Source organism: Vitis vinifera, chromosome 1 (assembly GCF_030704535.1).
Source record: "Vitis vinifera cultivar Pinot Noir 40024 chromosome 1, ASM3070453v1".
NCBI classification, from domain to species: Eukaryota; Viridiplantae; Streptophyta; class Magnoliopsida; order Vitales; family Vitaceae; genus Vitis; species Vitis vinifera.
The window spans coordinates 20,193,758-20,207,812 of record NC_081805.1 but is presented as its reverse complement, the minus strand read 5'-3'; the positions used below and the strand labels follow the sequence as shown (position 1 = coordinate 20,207,812).

Below are 14,055 nucleotides of genomic sequence, written 5' to 3'. Positions count from 1 at the left end.
CGTTTTCTCTATTTTTAGGAGAATTACCTATCATTTTTTTAGAAAAACATCGTTAATAATTTTTCAACACTACAAATGATTTTTTAGATTTTTAAAAGTGTTTTTTTTTAAAATTTATTAAGCATCTAGTTTTTTTTCAAAACATTTTTAGACTAAAAACGTTTTTTAAAATTATTGTCAAATGAACTCGAAGTGATGATGAAAGACTTTTGTAAAGCATTTATATTGGAAGAGCCATTTTGTATTTAGAGTTGAAATTAAGATATTTAAGTAGCATATAAATACTTTTTTTACTTTATAATTTTTCTTTTTTAAGTAAACAATCATGGGATGTGTTTAGGTGTAAGGAAGATATTGCTTTATTTTATTTTAAATTGTTATTTTGTGTTTATAAAAATAAAATCTTGAAACCGTTATTAAAAAATTAATTTTGATACATTTTTTTAAATTAATTTTTGTAGAATTTTCTCTATAATAAAAGAAAATAATTTGGTCTAAAAAGGGCAAAAAAATAAAAAATAATGAAAGTGGACAATTGGAAATTAATGGTAGGTGATGACTGGTTAAAATGACAGAAAACTGTGGAGGTTGCACTGCTCCCTTGTGAGTTGCGACAGAAAGGAAGAGATAGGATGAGTAGGATGAAGAGTGGGAAAGTAAAGGGAGAGAGGAGTTAGTGAAGAAGAAAACAAGGCAGCAGAAAGCGCTCTCTAGGACCATCGTCTTCCGCCCCTGTTAATCAGGTTTGTCCTTCATATCCTCAGTGTCATCCCCTCAATTACTTCAAACCCTTGGATCTCTCTGTATTTTGATTTTCGTTTTTCCTTTTTTTTTTTATTTATCTTTTTAAGTTCATCTTGTGGTGGAATTCTGTCCGTTTGGAATTTTTTGGGATTTATTTTGGAAAATCTTGGTTTCGAATTTTTTGGAACTATCAGATCTGGGTGTTTTTTAATTGTTCTGTTTCGAGAATCCATGAAATTGGGTCAGAATGCATGTGTGTGTTACTTCTGATTTTACTTTTTAATGATCAATTTTGTCGAGATACTCATTAAATTTCATCTATTTCAAGTAATTGCATTGCAATAAGTTTGTAATTCTCTCTCTTGTTTCTTAAATTTCGATTCAATTTAGCGATTCGCGTATGATTGCTGGTGCTACTTGGAAACCCAGGTGGTGAGAATTTAGGGGAGGTCTTTTTGTTGGGTGCCCACTGCCCATGAACAAGTACCTAATTTTCCATTCTAGAAATTGTATTGTCTAGCAAATAAGAATAGAATTACACATCGAGAAAATATATTCATTTGTTTGGCCAGGTAAAAAAAACACTTGCTAGGTTGCCAATCAAGTAAACCAGTATTGTCTTTGTCATTGGCTCTTGTTAGGTCCTGTTTTGTAGTTTTGTTTGTCTAATAAGGTTGGCAGGTGCAGCTTGAATCCTTTTAGGGTATTCCTATGTTAATTGGGCTATTATCCTGTTTGTGCTAAACATAATGGGAGCTATGATAAGTTGGAGAATTTATTTATTTATTGATAACGGGGAATCCATCCTGAGAATGGGGCAATTGCTGTGACTGTTCGAAGCAAACTTTGGGTGATAATGAGCTTGTGGCTCTACCCTATATAACTTAATTACTAGGGAAGCTCACACTCAGCACCTCTAGTTCATTGTTAGAGGGCATTACCGGTGAGCTACACTTCAGGGGAAACTTGAAGCATTTGTCATGACAGGAAACAGAAATTACTGCAAGGAATGACTTGTTTAAGCAATCAAGAAGTTGGGGAAGTTTCTATTATTGAAAATTGATTGCTAATGAATTTGAGGGCCATTGTAAAATATGATGAGTGATTTTTGTGCTTTAAGTATAATGCAATAGGCTTTTCTGGAATCCACTGCATCACTTAATGGTAATTGATCTTTGGGTGCATTTTGATTAGATTGCATTAACCGGATTTCTGGTTCTAGCTGATACTCCACTTTTAATTGTAAAAAAGCTTATTCTAATGTTCTTAATAATGCTCGGGATTATGATTGAGCTTGGTGCAGAGGTGGTGTAGAAATTTATGTTATTTTTCTTCATTCATTTATGGTTGAAGGTGGCAGCAAAAATGACATTTTTGGCGGTTCCAATTTTGTATATGTGCTTTATTTTATTAATGCTTCTGTAGCTTTGATGTCTTTCCATTAATTCAAAATTTTCATCTCTTTTGCCTGTTGGAACTGGTTTTTTTTTTTTTTTTTTTGATAAGCAAACACCGTGAAAAATGATATATATATATATATATATATGAAGAGAGAAAAGGGCGCCTAAAGGCGGACCCAAAGCATACAGGGAGTATACAAGAGGTGTCAAAAGGCAAGAACAAAAAGAAGAGGGGATACAAAAAATTCACCAACCCTTATCTAGAACCCAACCAATCAAAAAAGTTGATTAAAGATAAAGTTCCTTCATCTATAACTGACTTAGTCCATGACCAAAAATTACATACAAAAGAATTTTTCATCCTATAAATTGAAAGCTCCTCATTTTCAAAAGCAATTCTATTTCTTTCCTTCCAAACTGCCTAAAAAAGATATAAGGGGGTTGCCATCCACACCTTACTATGCTTCTTGCCCATGAAGGTACCATGCCAACCAAGAAGGGTATCTCTAACAGAATATGGAAGGATCCACATCACTCCAAAAAGAGCAAAAACAATAACTCCCATAAAACTCTTGCCTTGGTACAATGAATTAGAATATGATCAATAGACTCTTCTTCCATCCAACAAAGGAAGCATCTATTAGCTAAAGACCATCCTCTCTTTTTTAGTTGATCCAAGGTTAACACCTTACCCCAAGAGGCTTCCCAAGCAAAAAACCCACTTTAGTAGGAACATAAGGACTCCAAATGATGATCTTTGGAAACTGAACTGCACTTCTAGAATCTAGAGCACTATAAAGAGATTTAACAGAAAAAATCCCGTCCTTAGTCTCTTTCCACAACACCTAATCTTCCAAATTAAAATTAAGCCTCCTTCCTTGTATTGTCACAAGTAACCTTTCCACCTCATCCACCTCCCAATCATTGAAGGACTTAGAGAACCTAGGACTCCAATCCCCTTTTTCGCCCGTTGAGTCCCACAATTCCACTAACCAAGCCTTTTTAGAAGCCGCTAAGGCAATCAAAGAGGGGAAAGAATCACAAAGAGCATTATTCTTGCACCATTTGTCTTTCCAAAATCTCACTCTTTTACCATCCCCCACAAAGAATACAATTTTGTTTTGCAATAAAGACCCTTCCTTCCTGATTTCCTTCCAAAATCCCACACCAAACCCCTCCCTCACTTCCCGGGTACACCACCCCCGTTTGTCCTCCTCAAACTTCTTATTAATAACTTGCTTCCAAAGAGTCTCCCTTTCAGTTGCAAAGCGCTAGTTCCACTTATACAAAAGTGCCCTATTGAGAGTAGAAAGACATTTAACTCCTAAACCACCCTTCATTTTGCCCGAACAGACAGTAGCCCACTTTACAAGATGAGGCTTCCACTCCAAAGCTCTCCCACCCCACAAAAAATCCCTTTGAATTTGCTCTAATCTCAATTTAACCGCTCTTGGAATACGCAATAAAGACATAAAGTAAATGAGCATACTAGACAAAGTACTCCAAATCAGAGTGATTCTCCCTCTTTTAGAGATAAATTACCTCTTCCACATGGCAAGCCTTTTTCGAAATCTCTCTTCCACCCCATCCCAAACTACCATGGATTTGTGCTGTGCATCCAAGGGAAGCCCCAAGTAAGTAGATGGGACCACCCCCACCTTACAACCAAACTCAAGAGCCAAAGCCTCTAGATTCTCTACTTTCCCTACTGGCAAAATTTCACTCTTATCCAAATTGATTCTTAATCCTGAGATGACTTCAAACCACATCAACAACCAACTTAAACAATCCATCTGATCTTGGGAGGCCTCGCAAAAGACCAGCGTATTGTCAGCGAACAACAAATGAGCAACAAGAACCTTATCACCACTTCTTCCCTTTATCCTACGGCTTGATAAATACCCTCTCTTCATTGCTCTAAAGATGAGCCTACTAAGAGTCTCCATCTCGATCACAAATAAGTAGGGCAAAGGAGGATCTCCTTGACGCAGTCTCCTTGAGCTGTTGAAGAATCCTGATGGAGTGCCATTACTCAAAACAGAAAGCGTTGCTGTGGAAATACACTAATTTATCCAACTAGTCCACTTCTCCCCAAAACTGTTAATTGAGTTAGTTGTGTTTTTCTTTCAGATAAGGTCTTATGGCTTGACATTCATAGCTTGGCTCCCTCATCTTCACCTTAATTTAGTTGTTGAAACCTAGATACTTCTATTTAAGTGAAAACTTGTATTGATGGGATAACTATGAATTTTTGCTAAGCTTTTGGGCCTCCCTCTCTAGATAATATATCTTATTTCTTGTTCACATGCTTATGATGGACTACTAATTTTGACTGCAATTTTGTTGACCAAAGTTTGCTATAAGTGCATCCAAGAGGATTATTTTTGTTGATAAGTAAGTAAAAGTATTGTATTGCGATGAGGTGCTAAAATAGTGACCTAAAGATGTACATGATAGAGACACTCTCTCCCTTACAGCTGAAACAAAAAAGTCCAATGAGATATACAAAAAACAACCCCTCCCTCATCGAGTACCCACCCAATCGATAAAATCTATTAAGGTCAAAGGACCATCTTTTATAAATAATTTGGTTTCCGACCAAAGTAATCACACAAAAGAAGCTTTCAACCTTTGGATGGATAGCACACTATCTTCAAAGGCAATTCTATTTCTTGCCTTTCGAACTGACCAAAACAAACATAACGGGCCCGCTTGCCAAACAACCTTACGCTTTTTACCCACAAAAGACCCATTCCACCCTAAGAGGGTTTCCCTTACCGAAGAGGGAAACACCCAAGATACTCCAAACAAAGAAAAGAGCAAAATCCACACTTCCCTTGTCTTTTCGCAATGGAGAAGAAGATGGTTGATGGACTCCTCATACACTTGGCAAAAATAACATCTATTTGCTAAAACCCATCCCCTCTTTTAAATTCGGTCCAAAGTTAGAACTTTTCCCCATGATGCTTCCCAAGCAAAGAAGCTTATTTTTAGGTTGCACACGAGAGTTCCAAATAATCTTCCATAGGAAAGAAACTGATGAATCCGACTCTAAGGCTTTGTAAAGGGACTTTACCGAGAAATTACCATCCTTCGATTCCAACCACCTCACCTTATCCTCCTCATCCAAATTCACCTTCTTCCCACCCAAACAAAACAACAACCTTTCCACCTCATCCATCTCCCAATCATTGAAAGACCTAGAGAAACAAGGGCTTCAACTTCCCTCCCTTTCCCCGTTTGCTAAAACAGTCCAAACATCACTCACCTAGGCCTCTTTGGATGCTGCTAGGGCAAATAAAGAAGGGAAAGATTCACACAAAGGAGTAGTTCCACACCACTTATCCTTCTAAAAACTCTGACCATCACCCACCACAAAGGCAAGTCTGGAGCTCACAAGGTGCCCTAACTTTCTAATTACTTTCCACAACCCAACTCCATACCCCTCCTTAGCCTTGCAAGAGCTCCACTCACCTCTTTCCTCCCCATATTTCCCCCTAATCACTTGGTTCCAAAAAGCCTCTCTTTCATTTGCAAAGCGCCAACTCCATTTTCTAAGGAAAGCCTTATTGAGTGTCGCAAGACTCTTAACCCCCAACCCTCTTTTTCTTTTATCTAGACAAACAGTCGTCCACCTTACTAAGTGAGGTCTTCATCCAAGAGCCCCACCACCCCACAGAAAATCCCTCTATATTTGCTCCAATCTCATTCTAACCGCCTTTGGCAATTGAAGAATAGATATGAAATAAATTGGAAGGCTGGACAAAGTGCTTCGAATCAAGGTGATTCTCCACCCCTTAGAGATATATTGCCTCTTCCACATAGCTAATCTCTTGTGGAATCTCTCTTCAATTTCGTCCCAAACAGTTGCAGATTTAAATGGAGCACCCAACGACATCCCTAAGTAAGTGGACGATAGCCTTCCCACCTAACAAGTTACAACAAATCTCGAAAGCCAACTCTTCCACATCCTCCACCCTTCTAATCGGGATCAACTCACTTTTATCCAAATTAACTCTCAACTCAAAGATTGCCTCAAACCACATTAACAGCCATCGCAAAAACATGATTTGCTCCTCCCACGCCTCACAAAAAATCAAAGTATCATCAGCAAACAATAGGTGGGAGACCTGAATCCCTTCACCCCCTCTTCCCCGCACCTTATGTGGCGATAAAAAGCCTCCACAAACTGCTGTCTTTAAAAGACAACTAAGGGCTTCCATCACTATCACAAACAAATAAGGCGAAAGGAGATCTCCTTGTCTTAAACCCCTAGAGCTTTGAAAAAACTCAGAAGGGGTTCCATTTACTAAAATAGAAAACCTGTTTGTGGATAAACATCACTTAATCCACCTTAGCCACTTCTCCCCCAAACCCCATATTCTCCATTACTGCTAGTAGAAAAGACCACTCCGCATTATCATAGGCTTTTTCAATGTCTAGTTTGCACAAAATCACCCCTCTTTTCAAGATTGAGTCTTTGGCTTCATTAACAATAATCATTGCATCCATAATTTGCCTACCCTACAAACACATTTTGGGCCTTTAAAATCACCTTGGCCAACCACTTGTACAACCCCCCCTCCCCCGCCACTAAGCTGATTGGCTTGAAATCCTTCAAGTCCTCTGCCTTCCTTTCTTCAGGATTAACACTAAAAAGGTTGCATTCAAACTCTGCACAAAGCAACCAGAATTATGAAATTCCTTGAAGAAATTCATCACCTCAACCTTCACAAAGCCCATGAAAACTGCCAGGAGGCCATGGAGAACCCATTTGGGCTTGAAGTTTTATCCCCCCACTTAACCCTGACAATGCGCCAAAGACCTCCTCCTTCGTAAAAGGCTTCTCCTTTCCACTTCAATCCTGTCCAGTCTCACAAAACTCAACCCATTTATGCTGGGCTTCCAACCACTAAGAGTTGAGAGCAAAAGCTAGAAAGCTTTGCTTACTTCCTTTTTTATTTCATTGTCCTTAGTGAACCACATCCCATTGATTTTGACTCTAGCCATCTAGTTCTTCCTTCTATGAGCATTGACCATTTGATGAAAGAACCTTGTGTTTCTATCCCCCTCCTTTAGCCAAATTTCTCTTGATTTCTGTTTCCAAGACGCTTCTTCTAATAGAGCCCACTTTTATAAGTCTCTTTAGCTTCCTTCCTAGATTCCTCTTATTCTAGAGATAGTGGGTGTGCACTCTCCTCCTTATCCCAAAAGTCCACCAGATTCAATGCAAGCTCCTTCTGAACTTCAATCTTGCCAAAACCCTCTTTGTTCCAACTTCTTAGAATCGGTTTCAAGGCCTTCAACTTTTTTGCCAGGATGAAGCTAGCTAACCCACTAACATGAATCCCCTCCCACCACTTTCTCAACACAATCTTAAAGCCCTCCTTCAACCACATATTTTCAAATCTAAAGGGAGTGAGACCTCTCCTCAGCCCTCCCCCATCTGGAAGAATTGGAAAGTGGTTTGACATTGGCCTAGTAAGAACAGTTTGAACGGCTCCTAGAAAATGAACTCTCCAATCTTCAAAAATAAGGAAATGATCAATTCTTGACTTAGATCGATCATTTAATCCGTCGGTCCAAGTGAAAAGACCCCCTGAAAGGGCAGATCCCTCAATTCTAAGTCCTTAACGACCTCTAATGGCTAAAGACAATCTGCCTCCACTACTACGCTTTAAAGGGAATCTAGTCATGTTGAAATCTCTTGCCAAACACCAAGGATCACTCCACAATCCTCTTGTAGCCCCCAGCTCACTCCAAAAGCCTTCCCATTCCATCTTCAGCATGGGTCCATAAACCCTTGTAAAACTTCAGCAAAAACTGTCCTCACAATTCTTGAAACGACAAGAGATTGAAAAGTTGCCCACCTCCAACTCCACCAGCTGTAACACCCTATTGTCCCAAAACACCACAACCCCCCTTGCCACTCCCCTTGAATTCATAGCCCCCCATTCTAAACATCTTCCTACTCTGAGACTCTGCACAATCCCATTGGTTATCTCCAGAATTTTAGTTTTCTACAAGAACACTAAATCCACCTTCTGAGATTTAATAACGACCTTTATCAATTTCCTCTTATCACTATCATTTGCCCCTCTTACATTCCACGACAGGATTTGAAGCTTCATCTAAAACACTCTAACCCCCCCCGGTGCTCCTCCTAACTCATAGTAATCCAATGAACACTCTAGTTTATGGAATCACAGGAATTTTTAATTTTTTTTTTTATATTTATATTGTTGTGCTTTTTTATAGGCTTTGGTGGTTGTTTGCTTTATTGAAATTTGGTTGCATTCTTGACTATATGTAACATGAAAGTATGATTTTGATGTTGTCTACATAAAGCTCACTAAGAATTTTATTTTTTATTTTTAAAAATTTTAAATTTAAATTTTTTGAAATTTTTTTATAAGCTTTCCAATTAGTATCATGATAAGAGTATCATGCATGTGATTATTTATTTATTTATTTTTAAATTTTAATATTTGTTTAATTTTTAAAAGATTTTATAAGCTTTCCAGTTAGTATCATGCATGTGATTATAAGGGGAGAGGGCATCACTCTCAAGGCTCTGATGTGGTTATCAACTATAGGCACCCATCATTGAGGAGTGTTGTTAAGTAGCAGTTTGAAGTGTTAAAGTCATGTTTTCCAATTCTATAAAAAAGGCCTTTAACTAGTTTTCATTTGCCACACTATTATTGCTTGTGGTTTGATCATAAAAATGCATGTTAGTAGTTATACTATGTTTGAGAAGTATCAAAATGAAGACATTCATGTACAATCTAGTAGCAAAAATGTGGCAGAAACGAGAAAGCATGTTTTATGGCACTATTGATATAAATGTTACTCAAACTTAATTGTGATATCTGATTCCTAGCATTGGCAGTGCCTAATATGTTAAACCAGAGTATCCTGTTGTTCCTTTAGACCAAGTGTTTAAGGGTGTAACTCTCCCTTTCAGTTTCACATCCCTTAGATCACCGCTTAGTGTCACCACAGAGGCTCTTTGCCTTGAGGAAGAACAAACATGAGACCTCTGTCACTTCTTCTTAGAAGGTTTTCACATTGAAAGCCTCACCCTTGCAAAATAGGAATTTTGAGTTCTACTTTGGCCGCTATGAATGTCACATTTGTCAAGTATAGTGAAAATGGTAGTCCCCTAGGGCATATTAGTGTAAAGCCTAAGGATAAGGTGCACTTTAAGAGGAAGTGTGGACCAATGGTCTCAGATAATGGTGCTTAGGAGAGAGTTTGATTCTTTGAAAGGTAAATGGGCTTCTAAGTGGTGGTATGAGCATTATAAGTTAGAATATTCGAGGTTTAAGGTGTAGATAGAAAAAGAAGGGTAATTAAGAAATTTCTTCACCATGAGTCTCTAGACATGGTGATGCTTTAGGAAACAAAGAGAGAAGAGTGTGATAGGAGATTTGTTGCAAGTTTGTTGATAGCCAAGAATAAAGATTGGGCTACTCTTTTGGCTTGTAGGGCTTTGAGAGGGGGTTTAATAATATGAGATTCAAGTATATACACCTGTTTAGAAGTCGTGTTAGGATCTTTCTTAGTTTCAGATGGAGAAGGGGTCTTTTGGATTACCTCTATGAATGGTCCTAATGATGTTACTCTTAGAAAGGTTTTTTTAGGTGTTTAGGGGGTGTGGGACTTTTACATTGTTAGGAGAATATTGGAGAAGATGGGTGACTCTAGATTAACCCCTAGCATAAGAGACTTTGATGAATTCATTAAAGAAGTTGAGTTGGTCAATCCCTATCTTAGGAGTGCTTTATTTGCATGGTGCAATTTGCAAGAATCCCATGATTTGCAAGAGATTGGATAGATTTTTATTTCAAATGAATGGGAGCAAAGTTTTCCCCATGGTCTCCATGAAGCATTAGCTAGGTTTGTCTTTGACCGTTGGTTGATTGTCCAAGATACCAATCCATTCAAGTGGGGACCGACTCCATTTTGGTTTGATAGCATGTGGCTGTTTCCTCTAGATTTCAAGGAAAAATTTAGCTTATGGTGGAAAGAGTTTTTGGTTGAAGGGTGGGTGGAAAGGTTATTGATTCACGAAAAGACTGCACTATGTCAAATCAAAGTTGGAAGAATGTTATAAGGTCTCTTTGGGAGACTTAACGGAGACTAAAAAGAATATTCTCAAAGACTTAGCTATCATTGATGCTCATGAACAAGAAGAGAATTTGTCTCTTGAGCTTTTAACTGTCAAGGCCATAAGGAAAGGGGAATGAAGGATTTGTTGTTAAGGGAAGAGATGCATTGGAGGTAAAAGGCTAGGGTCAGATGGGTAAAAGAAAGGGATTGCAACTTTAAGTTTTTCCATAACAAAAGGAGAAACAGGAAGCTCATCAAGTCTTTGGTGAATAAAGAAGGGATAAATTTAGCTAATACTAAGAACTTCTTAGAGGTGATTGTGAGTTTTTTCGAAAAGTTATATACCAAACCCCCTTAAGATTCTTGGAGGTTAGAAGGTTGGATGGGTCTCCCATTACAAAAGAGAATGCTAATAATTTGGATCGTTCCTTTACTAAAAAGGAGGTTTGTAAAGTTGTCTTGCAATTGGACAAGGAAAGGGTTTCAAGGGCCTAATGGTTTCACAATAACTCGTTTAAGGAGTGTTGGGATGTCGTAAAGAAGGATTTATAAGTGTGTTTATGGAGTTTCGAAATAGAGGAATAATAAACCAAAGCATTGATGCCATTTTCATGGCGCTTTTGCGAAAAAAAAAAGTCACACCAACAAAATTATAGATTTTAGGCCTATTAGCTCAGTCACATGCTTGTATAAGATAATAGCTAAAGTTTTAATGGGTTGTATCCAAGAGTCCTTCATGAAACCATTCATATCTCACAAGGAACTTTGTGAGAGGGAATTTTAGATGTGGTATTGATAGCTAATGAAATGGTGGATGAAAACGAATAATCAAGAAAGGAAGGAGTAGCCTTTAAGATTGATTTTGAAAAGACCTATGATCATGTGAATTGGGGCTTTTTAGATCATACTCTAGAAAGGAAAAGATTCAACATAAGATGGAAGACTTGGGTGAGGGGCTCCATGTCTTCGACAAATTTTGCAGCCTTAGTAAATGAAAGTGCTAGATGATGGTTTAAAGTAACCAGAGGTTTAAGGTAAGGAGATCTTCTTCCTTATTCCTTTTCACAATAGCAACCGACGTCTTAAGTAGGATGCTATTGAGAGTATAGGGGAGTGGTATTCTAGAAGGCTTCCTAGTGGGGAGGAGTAGAACTAGGTTTCACACTTGCTGATTACAATTGATACCATCTTTTTTTTTTTTTCAAAAGCCTGCATTGAAGATTTGCACAGCCATAAGCTCTTCCTAATGGTTTTAATGCATATTTCAAGGCTTAAGATAAATTTAGATAAGAAAATTTCTATTAGGAAATAACATGAAGTTGGAACAAATCACTACATTGACATCGATGCTAGAATGTAGAAGTTTCTGAGTGGCCCTTGACATACTAGGTCTTCCACTAGGGGAAACCTTGAGGCAAGTGTATTTTGGGACCTATAATTTATAGAATTTCTCAGAGATTGGATGGTTAGAAAAGGCTTGTATGTCCTTCAGAGGAAGAATGACTATGATTTTCAGTTTTGTTTGTCTCACATCCCTAGTTACTTTCTCTCAGTATATAAGGCCCTAACATTAGTAGCAATTAGGATTGAGAAAATGCAAAGGGACTTTCCTTGGTCAAGGTTTAGAGAGGGTAAGAGAGATCATGTTATTAGATGGGATTAAGTGTGAAAGCCAAAGGAGGAAGGGGATTAAGGTTTCAGGAGGAGTTCTTGGAAGAATAGAGCCCTTTTAGGAAAGTGGCTTTGGAGTTTTGCTAGAGAAAGTATTGCTCTTTGGCACAATTTCATATTGAGCATTTATGGGACACATCCCAATGGTTGGGACACTAATATTTTAGTTAGGTGGTTGCATCGTTGCCCTTGGAAAACCATTGTATAGGTTTTTTAGGATTTCTCTGGTCGTACTAGGTTTTATGTGGGAGATAAGACATAGATTCATTGGGATCCTGTGATTGAGAGGATATCAAGGAGATTAGATGGGTGGCAGAAGGCATATTTATCTTTTGGAGGCAGAATAACCCTCATTCAATCTTGTCTCACCCATATGCCATGTTACTTTCTCTCCTTGTTTAAGATTCCCGCCTCTGTGGCAGCAAAAATTGAGAGAATGCAAAGAGATTTTTTATGGTCAGGCGTAGGGGAAGGCAAAAGAGACCATTTGGTTAATTGGGACGTAGTGTGTAAGCCGAAATCAAGAGGGGGATTGGGTTTTGGAAAGATATCTATAAGGAATGTCGCTCTTTTAGGAAAGTGGTTGTGGAGATATCCTAGGGAGGGTTCAGCTCTGTGGCATCAGGTTATTTTAAGCATTTATGGATCACACTCCAATGGCTGGGATGTCAACAACATAGTTAGATGGTCTCATCGTTGTCCTTGGAAGGCTATTGCACTAGTCTTCCAAGACTTTTCCAAGTTTACTCGGTTTGTGGTAGGTAATGGGGATAGAATTCGGTTCTGGGATGACTTGTGGTGGGGGGAACAACCTTTGGGAGTCCAATATCCAAGATTACTTAGCGTAGTCACGGATAAAAATGCTCCTATTTCATCAATTCTTGGATATACCCGCCCCTTCTCTTGGAATTTCAATTTTCGCCGAAATCTTTCTGATTATGAGATAGAAGATTTAGAGGGTCTTATGCGGTCTTTTGATCGTCTACACATATCACCTTCGGTTCCAGATAAGAGATCCTGGTCCTTATCTCCTTCAGGTCTTTTTACAGTCAAATATTTCTTTCTGGCCTTATCCCAATATTCTAGTTGCCTCCAGTTTTCCCTACCAAGTTTGTCTGGAATGCTCAAGTCCCTTTCAAAGTTAAGTCCTTTGTCTGGTTGGTGGCTCACAAGAAGGTTAATACTAATGACTTGCTACAATTGAGAAGACCCTACAAAGCACTTAGTCCTGACATATGTAAGTTGTGCATGAAGCATGGAGAAACAGTAGATCACCTTTTCCTTCATTGCTCTTTGACGATGGGGTTGTGGCACAGATTATTTCAATCAGCAAAGATGGATTGGGTTTCCCCAAGGAGCATCTCTGACATGTTATCTAGTAATTTTAATGGTTTTGGATCTTCTAAGAGAGGGATTATTTTATGGCAAAACGCGTGCATCGCGTTAATGTGGGTGGTGTGGGGGGAAAGAAATGCAAGGATTTTTGAGGATAAAGCAAGGAATTCTGAGTATTTTTGGGATTCTATTTGTTTTCTTGCTTCTTTTTGGGCTTTTTGTTCTAAGGATTTTAAGGGGATTCCTCTTAACATATTACAACTTGATTGGTTAGCGGTGTGTAACTAGAGTGTCTACTTTTCTCTTTTTGTACTTTCTTATATTTGATTTCTTGTAGTCTTGTTTTTCTTTGTTGGGAGGATTCCTCATCCTTCTAATTGTACATTCTTTTTATCAATATTCCTTTGTTGTTTCCTATAAAAAAAAAAAAAAAAAAAAAGACATAGATTCATTTTTGGGAGTATTTATGGTGAGGGAATCAACCTCTTAGCTCTCAATTTCCAAATCTATTTAGAGTTGTCATAATAAAAAATTCTTGAATCTCATCTATTCTTTGCGTCTCTTGCCCATATTCTTTTAACTTTAATTTTCGTCAAAACCTTATTGACCTAGAGGTGGAGGATCTTCAAAAACTCATGTCATCTTTCACTTGTGTTAACTTCTAACTGTTCTTCCCAAATGTGAGAATCTGGTTAGTATCTTCTTCAAGCTTATTTATTTATAATCTTTCTTCCTAACTCTAGCTAAGCAACCAACTCCAGTTCCTTTCTCTCTAGCAAAATTTATATGA

At 38.0% G+C, this 14,055-nt stretch overlaps 1 protein-coding gene across 6 annotated transcripts in view; it reads left to right on the top strand.

The window, feature by feature from the left end:
- The first annotated feature begins 555 nt into the window (after positions 1–555).
- LOC100246122 (transcription factor BIM2) overlaps positions 556–14,055 on the top strand; it is a 38,673-nt gene continuing 25,173 nt past the window's right edge. For 2 of the 6 annotated variants that reach the window (XM_019221241.2, XM_002266649.5), the window contains exon 1: positions 556–743. The gene's annotated coding sequence lies outside the window, so the exon portion shown is untranslated. The remainder of the gene's footprint in view (positions 744–14,055) is intronic. The other 4 variants (XM_059736532.1, XM_019221244.2, XM_019221236.2 and 1 more) reach the window with 2 other exon arrangements.